The sequence below is a fragment of the Aotus nancymaae genome, unplaced genomic scaffold, assembly GCF_030222135.1.
Source record: "Aotus nancymaae isolate 86718 unplaced genomic scaffold, 86718_ANA_hifiasm-v0.15.2.pri h1tg000073l, whole genome shotgun sequence".
Taxonomy (NCBI): Eukaryota; Metazoa; Chordata; class Mammalia; order Primates; family Aotidae; genus Aotus; species Aotus nancymaae.
In genome coordinates this window covers 473,885-483,842 of record NW_026988488.1, presented here as the reverse complement: position 1 = coordinate 483,842, position 9,958 = coordinate 473,885, and positions in this window count along the sequence as shown.

The following is a 9,958-nucleotide window of genomic DNA, read 5'->3' as shown; positions in this document are numbered from 1 at the left end:
AGTCTATAACCTTATCATATATAGCCTTCATTGTGTTGAGATACATTCCTTCTGTATTTAATTTGTAGAAATATTTTTTTAATTATAAAAGGATGTTAAATTACGTAGAATGCTTTTTCTGCATTATTAAGAATATCATATTTTTATCCTACATTTTGTTAATTTGATGTATAAAATTGTACACATTGAACCATCTTTGTACCTCGGGGATAAATCCCACTTGATCACAGTATATAATTCTTTTAATATTTGTTGAAATAGGTTTGTTAGTATTGTGTTGAGGATTTTAGCATCTTTGTTTACCAGGAATTTCGGCCTGTAATTTTCTTTTCTTGTAGTGTCCTTTTTTGCCTTTGGTATCAGCATAATGCTGACCTTATAAAATTTGTTTGGAAATGTTCCCTATTCTTCAATTTCTTTTGGAAGCCTTTGAGAAATATTGACAATTATTCTACTGTAAATGTTCATTACAGTTTGCCAGCATATTCATCAGGTCCTGGACTTTTTCTTTGTTAGGAGATTTTGATTACTGATTTCATATCCTTACTCTTTGTTTGTCTCTCCTTTGTTTTATTTTTTCGTGATTTAGACTTGTAGGGTGTGATGTATGTTTCGTGAAATTTATCAATTTATTTTAGGTTATCCAATTTGAGTATAATTGTTCATAGTAGTCTCTTATGATCCTTTGTGTTTCTTTGTTACCAGTTATATTGCCTTCTCTTACATTTGTAATTTTACTTATCTGAGAGTCATCTCTCATTTTCCCATCATATAACTAAAGATCTGTCAAGGTTATCACTCCAAAATCAAATCTTAGTTTTGTTGATCTTTGAATTGTCACTCTAGACTCTATTTCATTTTTTTCTCTAATCTTTATTATTTTCTTCTGCTGACCTTGTATTTAGTTGCTCTTTTCTAGTGATTTGAGGTGTAACATTAGATTGTTCATTTGAAATATTTGCTTTTTTAAATGTAGACACTTGTCACTATAAGCTTCCATTTTTAGAACTGCTTTTACTGCATCTCATCCGTGTTAATATGTCTTTTTTCTTTTATTTATTATTTTTATTTTTTTTAAATTTTTTATTTTTTTATTGCATTTTAGGTTTGGAGGTACAAGTGAAGAACATACAAAATGGTTGCATAGGTACACACGTGGCAGTGTGATTTGCTGCCTTTCTCCCCTTCACCTATATCTGGCATTTCTCCCCATGCTATCACTCCCCAACTCCCCACCCCTACTGTCCCTCCCCTATTTTCCCCCAACAGACCCCAGTATGTGAAGCTCCTCTCCCTGAGTCCATGTCTTCTCATTGTTCAACACCCACCTATGAGTGAGAACATGCAGTGTTTGATTTTCTGTTCTATCCCTTTGCCAGATGGGTAAACTGCAAAAATATTTTCCCATTCTGCTGGTTGCTGATTCACTCTAATGATGGTTTCTTTTGCCGTGCAGAAGCTGTGGAGTTTGATTGGGTCCAATTTGTCTATTTTGGCTTTTGTTGCTGATGCTTTTGCTGAGAATGATGGTTTCCAGGTTCATTTATGTCCCTACAAAAGACATGAACTCATCGTTTTTGATGGCTGCATAATATTCCATGGTGTATATATGCCACATTTTCCCTGTCCAGTCTATCATCGATGGGCATTTGGGTTGGTTCCAGGTCTTTGCTATTGTAAACTGTGCTGCAATGAACATTTGTATGCATGTGTTCTTATAGTAGAACAATTTATAATCCTTTGGATATATACCCAGTAATGGGATTGCTGGGTCAAATGGAATTTCTATTTCTAGGTCCTTCAGGAATCACCACACTGTCTTCCACAAAGGTTGAACTAATTTACAATCCCACCAACACTGTAAAAGTGTTCCTTTTTCTCTACATCCTCTCCAGCATCTGTTGTCTCCCGATTTTTTAATGATCGCCATTCTAACTGGCGTGAGATGGTATCTCAATGTAGTTTTGATTTGCATTTCTCTAATGACCAGTGATGATGAGCATTTTTTCATATGTTTATTGGCCTCATGTATGTCTTCTTTTGTAAAGTGTCCGTTCATATCCTTTGCCCACTTTTGAATGGGCCTGTTTGTTTTTTTCTTGTAAATCTTTTTTAGCTCATTGTAAATTCTGGATATCAGCCCTTTGTCAGATGGGTAAACTGCAAAAATATTTTCCGATTCTGTTGGTTGCCAATTCACTCTAATGATGGTTTCTTTTGCTGTGCAGAAGCTGTGGAGTTTGATTAGGTCCCATTTGTCTATTTTGGCTTTTGTTGCCAACGCTTTTCGTGTTTTGGTCATGAAGTCCTTGCCTATGCCTATGTCCTGAATGGTTTTGCCTAGATTTTATTCTAGGGTTTTTATGGTGTTAGGTCTTATGTTTAAGTCTTTAATCCATCTGGAGTTAATTTTAGTGTAAGGTGTCAGGAAGGGGTCCAGTTTCTGCTTTCTGCACATGGCTAGCCAGTTTTCCCAACACCACTTATTAAACAGGGACTCCTTTCCCCAATGCTTGTTTATGTCATGTTTGTCAAAGATCAGATGGTTGTAGATATGTTGTGTTGCCACAGAGTCCTCTGTTCTGTTCCATTGGTCTATATCTCTGTTTTGGTACCAGTACCATGCTGTTTTGATTACTGTAGCCTTGTAGTGTAGTTTGAAGTTTGGTAGTGTGATGCCTCCCACTTTGTTCTTTTTGCTTAGAATTGACTTGGCAAAGTGGGCTCGCTTTTGGTTCCGTATGAAGTGTAAGGTGCTTTTTCCAGTTCTGTGAAGAAGGTCATTGGTAGCTTGATGGGGATAGCATTGAATCTGTAAATTACTTTTGGCAGTATGGCCATTTTCACGATATTGATTCTTCCTTACCATGAACGTGGAATGTTTCTCCAGTTGTTTGTGACCTCTCTTATTTCCTTGAGCAGTGGTTTGTAGTTCTCCTTGAAGAGGTCCTTTACGTTCCTTGTTAGTTGTGTTCCTAGGTATTTTATTCTCTTTGAAGCAATTGTGAATGGCAGTTCATTCTTGATTTGGCTCTCTTTAAGTCTGTTATTGGTGTATACAAATGCTTGTGATTTTTACACATTGATTTTGTCTCCTGAGACTTTGCTGAAGTTGCTTATCGGTTACAGGAGATTGTAGGCTGAGATGATGGGGTCTTCTGTATGATATACAATCTTGTCATCTGCAAATAGAGACAATTTGACTTCCTCCTTTCCTATCTGAATACCTTTTATTTCTTTTTTCTTGCCTGATTGCTCTGGCTAGAACTTCCAGTACCATTTTGAATAGGAGTAGAGAGAGAGGGCATGCTTATCTAGTTGCAGATTTTAAAGGGAATGCTTCCAGTATATGCCCATTCAGTAGGATATTGGCTGTTGGTTTGTCATAAATAGCTTTTATTATTTTGATATACATTCCATCAATAGCTACTTTATTGAGGGTTTTTAGCATAAAGAGCTATTGAATTATGTCAAAGGTCTTCTCTGCATCGATTGAGATAATCATGTGGTTTTTGTCTTTGCTTCTGTTTATGTGGTGAATTGTGTCTATAGACTTGCATATGTTGAATCAAACTTGCATTCCTGGGATGAAGCCTACTTGATCATGGTGGATAAGCTTTTTGATGTGCTGTTGCAATCGACTTGCCAGTATTTTATTGAAGATTTCTCCATCTATGTTCATCATGGATATTGGCCTGTAGTTTTCTTTTCTTGTTGAGTCTCTGCTGGGTTTTGGTATCAGGAGGATGTTGGTCTCATAAAATGATTTGGGAAGGATTCCCTCTTTTTGGATTATTTGGAATAGTTTCAGAAGGGATGGTACCAGCTCCCCTTTGTATGTCTGGTAGAATTCAGCTGTGAACCCATCTGGACCTGGGCTTTTTTTGGGTGGTAGGCTCTTAATTGCTGCCTCCACTTCAGACCTTGTTATTGGTCTATTCAGGGTTTCGACTTCTTCCTGGTTTAGGCTTGGGGAGATGCAAGTGTCCAGGAATTTATGCATTTATTCCAGGTTTCCTAGTATATGTGCATAGAGTTGTTCGTAATGATCTCTGATGATGTTTGAATTTCTGTGAAATCTGTGGTAATATCCCCCTTATCATTTTTTATTGTATCCATTTGGTTATTCTTTTTCTTTTTTATTAATCTGGCTAGTGCTCTGTTTATTTTGTTCATATTTTTGAAAAGTCAGCTCCTGGATTTATTGATTTTTTTTGAAGGGTTTTTTGTGTCTCTATCTCCTTCAGTTCTGCTCTGATCTTAGTTATTTCTTGTCTTCTGCTATGTTTTGAGTTTTTTTGATCTTGCTCCTCTATCTCTTTCAATTCTGACGATAGGGCATCAATTTTAGATCTCTCCTTGCCTCTCATGTTGGCTTTTATTGCTATATATTTTCCTCTAGACACTGCTTTAATATGTCCCAGAGATTCCGGTACGTTGTGTCTTCATTCTCATTGGTTTTGAAGAACATCTTCATTTCATCATTAATGCAGTCAACATTCAAGAGCCAGTTGTTCAGTTTCCATGAAGCTGTGTGGTTCTGAGTTAGTTTCTGAATTGAGTTCTAACTTGATTGTACTGTGGTCTGAGGGATGGTTTGTTATGATTTCCGTTCTCTTGAATTTGCCAAGGAGTGATTTACTTCCAATTATGTGGTCAATTTTAGAGTAGGTGTGATATGCTGCTGAGAAGAATGTATATTCTGTGGATTTGAGGTGGAGAGTTCTGTAAATGTCTATTAGATTTGCTTGGTCCAGGTCTGAGTTCAAGTCCTGGATATCCTTGTTAATTTTCTGTCTCGTTGATCTGTCTAATATTGACAATGGCGTGTTAAAGCCTCCTGCTATTATTGTGTGGGAGTCTAAGTCTCTTTGTAAGTCATTAAGAACTTGCCTTATGTATCTGGGTGCTCCTGTGTTTGGTGTGTATATATTTAGGATCGTTAGCTCTTCTTGTTGCATTGGTCCTTTTAGCATTACATAATATCCTTCTTTGACTCTTTTGATCTTGGTTGTTTTAAAGTCTATTTTATCAGAAATGAGAATTACAACTCCTGCTTTTCTTTGCACTCCATTTGCTTGGTAAATCCTACATCCCTTTATTTTGAGCCTTTGTGTATCCTTGCATGTGAGATGGGTTTCCTGGATACAGCACACCAATGGGTTTTGGCTTTTTATCCAATTTGCCAGTCTGTGTCTTTTGATTGGCGCATTTAGTCCATTTACATTTAGGGTTAATATTGTTATGTGTGAATTTGATACTTCCATTTTGATGCTAGCTGGCCGTTTTGCCCATTAGTTGATGAGCCTTCTTCGTTGTGTTGATGCTCTTTACCATTTGGTATGTTTTTGGAGTGGCTGGTACTGGTTGTTCCTTTCTATGTTTAGTGCCTCTTTCAGGAGTTCTTGTAAAGAAGGCCTGGTGATGATGAAATCTATGAGTACTTGCTTGTTCTTAAGAGATTTTGTTTCTCCTTCACTTATGAATCTTAGTTTGGCTGGATATGAAATCCTGGGTTGAAATTTCTTTTCTTTAAGGATGTTGAATATTGGCCCCCACTCTCTTCTGGCTTGTAGGGTTTCTGCTGAGAGATCTGCTGTGACTCTGATAAGCTTCCCTTTGTCGGTAACCCGACCTTTCTCTCTGGCTGCCCTTAGCATTTTCTCCTTCATTTCAACCATGGTGAATCTGACGATTATGTGCCTTGGGATTGCTCTTCTTGAGGAATATCTTTGTGGTGTTCTCTGTATTTCCTGGACTTGAATATTGGCCTGCCTGGCTAGGTTGGGGAAGTTTTCCTGGATAATATCCTGAAGAGTATTTTCCAGCTTGGATTCATTCTCTTCGTCACATTCAGGTACACCTATCAAACGTAGATTAGGTCTTTTCACATAGTCACATACTTCTTAGACATTTTGTTCATTCCTTTTTAATGTTTTTTCTCTAATCTTGCCTTCTTGTTTTATTTCATTGAGTTGATCTTCGATCTCTGATATCCTTTCTTCTGCTTGGTCAATTCGGCTGTTGAAACTTGTGCATGCTTCATGAAGTTCTTGTGTTGTGGTTTTCAGCTCCATCGGTTCACTTATATTTCTGTCTAAGTTGTCTATTCTCATTAGCATTTCGTCAAATCTTTTTTCAATGTTCTTAGTTTCTTTGCATTGGGTTAGAACATGTTCTTTTAGCTCACAGAAGTTTCTTATTACCCACCTTCTGAAGCCTGATTCTGTCAATTCATCACACTCATTCTCCATCCAGCCTTGTTCCCTTGCTGGTGAGGAGTTGTGATCCCTTGTAGGAGGATAGGCATTCTGGTTTTGGGTATTTTCATACTTTTTGCACATGTTTCTTCCCATCTTTGTGGATTTATCCATCTGTCATCTTTGTAGTTGCTGACTTTCAGATTGAGTCTCTGTGTCGACATCCAGTTTGTTAATGATGAACTTATTTCTGTTTCTTAGTTTTCCTTCTGTCTCACCCCTCTGCTGTAGGACTGCTGAGGTCCATTCCAGGCCCTGCTTACCTGGGATCACCTGCAGCAGCTGCAGAACAGTAAGGGTTGCTACCAGTTTCTTCTTTTCCTATCTTTGTCCCAGAAGGATACCCACCAGATGTTAGTCTGAGCTCTCCTTTATGAGGTGACTCTTTGGATATACAGGGGTCATGGAGCTGCTTGAGGAGACAGTCTGTCCTTTATAGGAGCTCAAGTGCTGAGCTGTGAGCTCCGTTGTTCTTTCAGAGCTGCTGGGCAGGTACGTTTGAGTCTGCTTCAGCAGAACTCATAACCCCCCTTATTTCCCACTTTCTCTGTCCCTGGGAGTTAGGGGTTTATTTATGGGTTTCTGTTGTGCTGATGCCTTTTTTTCAGGGCTGCCCTGCCCAGCAATGAGGCAGCCTAGTCACTGTCTGCCTGCAGAGGCTTTGCTGAGATGCTATGGGCTCTGCCCAGCTGCTGTGTGAACTTCCCTGCAGTCCTGTTTATATGGGTGTAGTTAGAGCTGCCTTGGCAAAGCCAGCTCACCTTTGTAATGGCGGACTCTCTCTGTAATGGTGGGTTGCCTCAGCAATGGCTGTCCACCTCAGCAGTGCCAGACTACCTCTGTAGTGGTGGAGTGCCTTGGTAATGGCAGACTCCCCTCCCCCACAGAGCTGGACCTTCTCAGTTTCAGCTGTGCTTGCTGTGAAACTCTCAACCCAGGGCGTTTCCAATTGCTGTTTTTTTGTGGGGTGAGACCAGCCAAGCCTGATCATCTGGCTCCCTGCTTCAGAGCCTTTTTTTTTTAGTTGAACAGTTGGCTCTCTCCCAGGTGTTCCAGTCTCCTGTTGAAAAGGTGCTGGGATCTGTGTGATTTCCTGTGTGGTGACCCACTGTGCCGGCTGAAACAGCGGAGCTGAGATTCGTGGTGTGTTTTTGCCTTGGAATCTCCTGTCCTGGCTCCCTGTCTCAGTCCCCTTTTTAATCAGATGAATGGGTGACACTGCCTTCCCAGAGCTCCAATCGCCAACTAAAAGGGCACCCAGACCCGTGTATTTTGTACGGAGAACCACCGCACTGGGGTGCTCACAAAACAGCCACACCAGCAACCCGTGGGGCTCCTCCACCTGGGAATCTCCTGGTCCATGGGCAACAAAAATCTGTTTGGAAATGCAACATCCACTCACCCTCTGCACTTTCACTGGGAGCTGCAATCCTGAGCAGCTCTTAATCAGCCATCTTGGATCTTCTCCAATATGTCTTTTTTCTATTTTCACTTGTGTCAAGGTACTTTTTCATTTCTCTTTTGATTCCTTCTCTGTCTCTGTATTCAGGAGTGTGTTGTTTAATTTCTACATATTTGTGAAATTCTGATTTTCCTCCTGTTGTTTTCTGATTTAATATTGTGAGTGGAAAGGATATTTAGTATTTTTCAGTCTTCTTAAATTGGTTAAGATTTGTGTTGTAGTCTAACATAGGATCTATCCTGGAAAATAATCTACATCCGTTTGAAAAGAATATGTATTCTGTTGCAATTCATTCAAATGTTAGCTACATATTTGTTAGGTTTATTTAGTCTATAGTGTTGTTTAAGTCTGCTGGGTCCTTACTGTTTTCTGTCTGGATGACATATATTGTTGAAAGTGAGATGCAGAAGTTCTCTACTATTATTGTATTTCCATCTGTCTCCCTTCATCTGGTAATATTTGCCCTATGTACTTATGTGCTTCAATGTTGGCTGCACATACATTTATAATTGTTATATCCTCTTGATGAATTGACACCTTATAATTATATAATGACCTTCTTTTTCTCTTGTGACAATTTTTGACCTAAAGTCTATTTTGTTTGATATATGTATAAACACATATGCTCTTCTTTGGTTACCTTTTTAATGGAAATTCTTATTCTATACTTTCATATCAGCCTATATGTTTCCTTACAGTTAATGTGAGTTTCTTGTAGGAAACATATAGTTAGATCTGTCTTTTTAAACATTTATCAAGACTACAATATTTTATTTCTCCAAACACAATTTGGACTCACAATTGTTTTAACTTCTCTAGAGGACACTATTTGTCAAACTACAAGTTGGTTGAAAAAACAACAGATATTAACTTTTCAATTAATATCTGACAAGATAACAATTCCTTATATTTATGTAGAATTTTTCAAGTTTACAAAGTTATTTCACATATATGATTTTATTTTATTCTGAAATACCCAGCAAAGGAAAAAAAGTGAAAAGTACTAAGATATTGCATTTTTATTTCCTCCCTTAGCTCAAAGAGTTATAGATTTAGACAAAATAAATAAAGAATAAAAATGCCCACTCAATATTTTCTGTATGCTTGTGAGTATTTATAGTAACATGGATGCCTTCTAGATCAGAAGCAAAAGAACAAGGTCTGCTTATGGCAGAACCAAGTCGCTGACCTGTCACTCTAGCGTGTCATTCTAATGTAAGTAGATTTCAACTTCCAACCTGTGAGAAATAGGTCTCAAAGTTTTTGATGAAAGTTATATTGAGTAGCATCCAATTTAGGAGCTGCTGAAACAAGTTCAAACTAGCAATTGGAAAAAAAACCATATAAGAACCATCAATAAAAGGGTAAAAAGAATATAAGGGTGGAAGGGTTTCTAAAGTGGTTAGTTATGGAAAATTAAGGCTGACAGCTCATTTTAGATGTGTAATAGATATAACACAACATTTTAAGGATAAACTTTGTATTACTTTTCCTGTCAGTAATTTAACATCACACACACACACACACACACACACACACACACACACACATGCACACAAACTTACTGAATGAGTAATCAGAATACATGAATGAATATAAATGAATAATTGGAAACATATTTGAACAGGTAGAAAATAAAATCTAGTATGCAATAATTTGCTCCTGCAGAGGAAGTTGTAAAAGTTCATGTAATGAAAATCCTGCATGAATCTGGAAGGCCATAACTTATTTTGATGCCAGTTTCTGACTCTGCAGAAGTGGCCGGATTAGAAAGTGATGCTGCAATAACAGAACTCAAATTATTAAATCTATGAGCCAGTGAGTAGAAATCTAGAGCAGAAATCTCAAGTCTAAAAATCACCTTAAAATTTGGAAGGGCTTTAAAAGCCTCTTTGATGTATCAAAAGAAAGAAATATTATGGTGTAAGATTGTTTATTTCCTTCAAAACATAAATTTAATGGTTGCTAATTAATGGCTTTTGTTAATAACAAAGAAAAGCATGCCTCTTAATGGAAACCATGCAGAAAAGGTAAAAATAACGAACCTCAGTGCGAAATTCACAGTAAGGAAAGTGAAAGTTGAGGGCTGAAAAATTACTGATGGAGTTCTGATACAGACCCAGCAAAAGTTAGGAAAGGCATCTCACATAATGAAGTGTGGTAACACCTGATGGGAAACCTATAGCAGGTGGAAATAGGAGGCTAATAGGAGAGGACAAGTAATGCCAAAGTAACA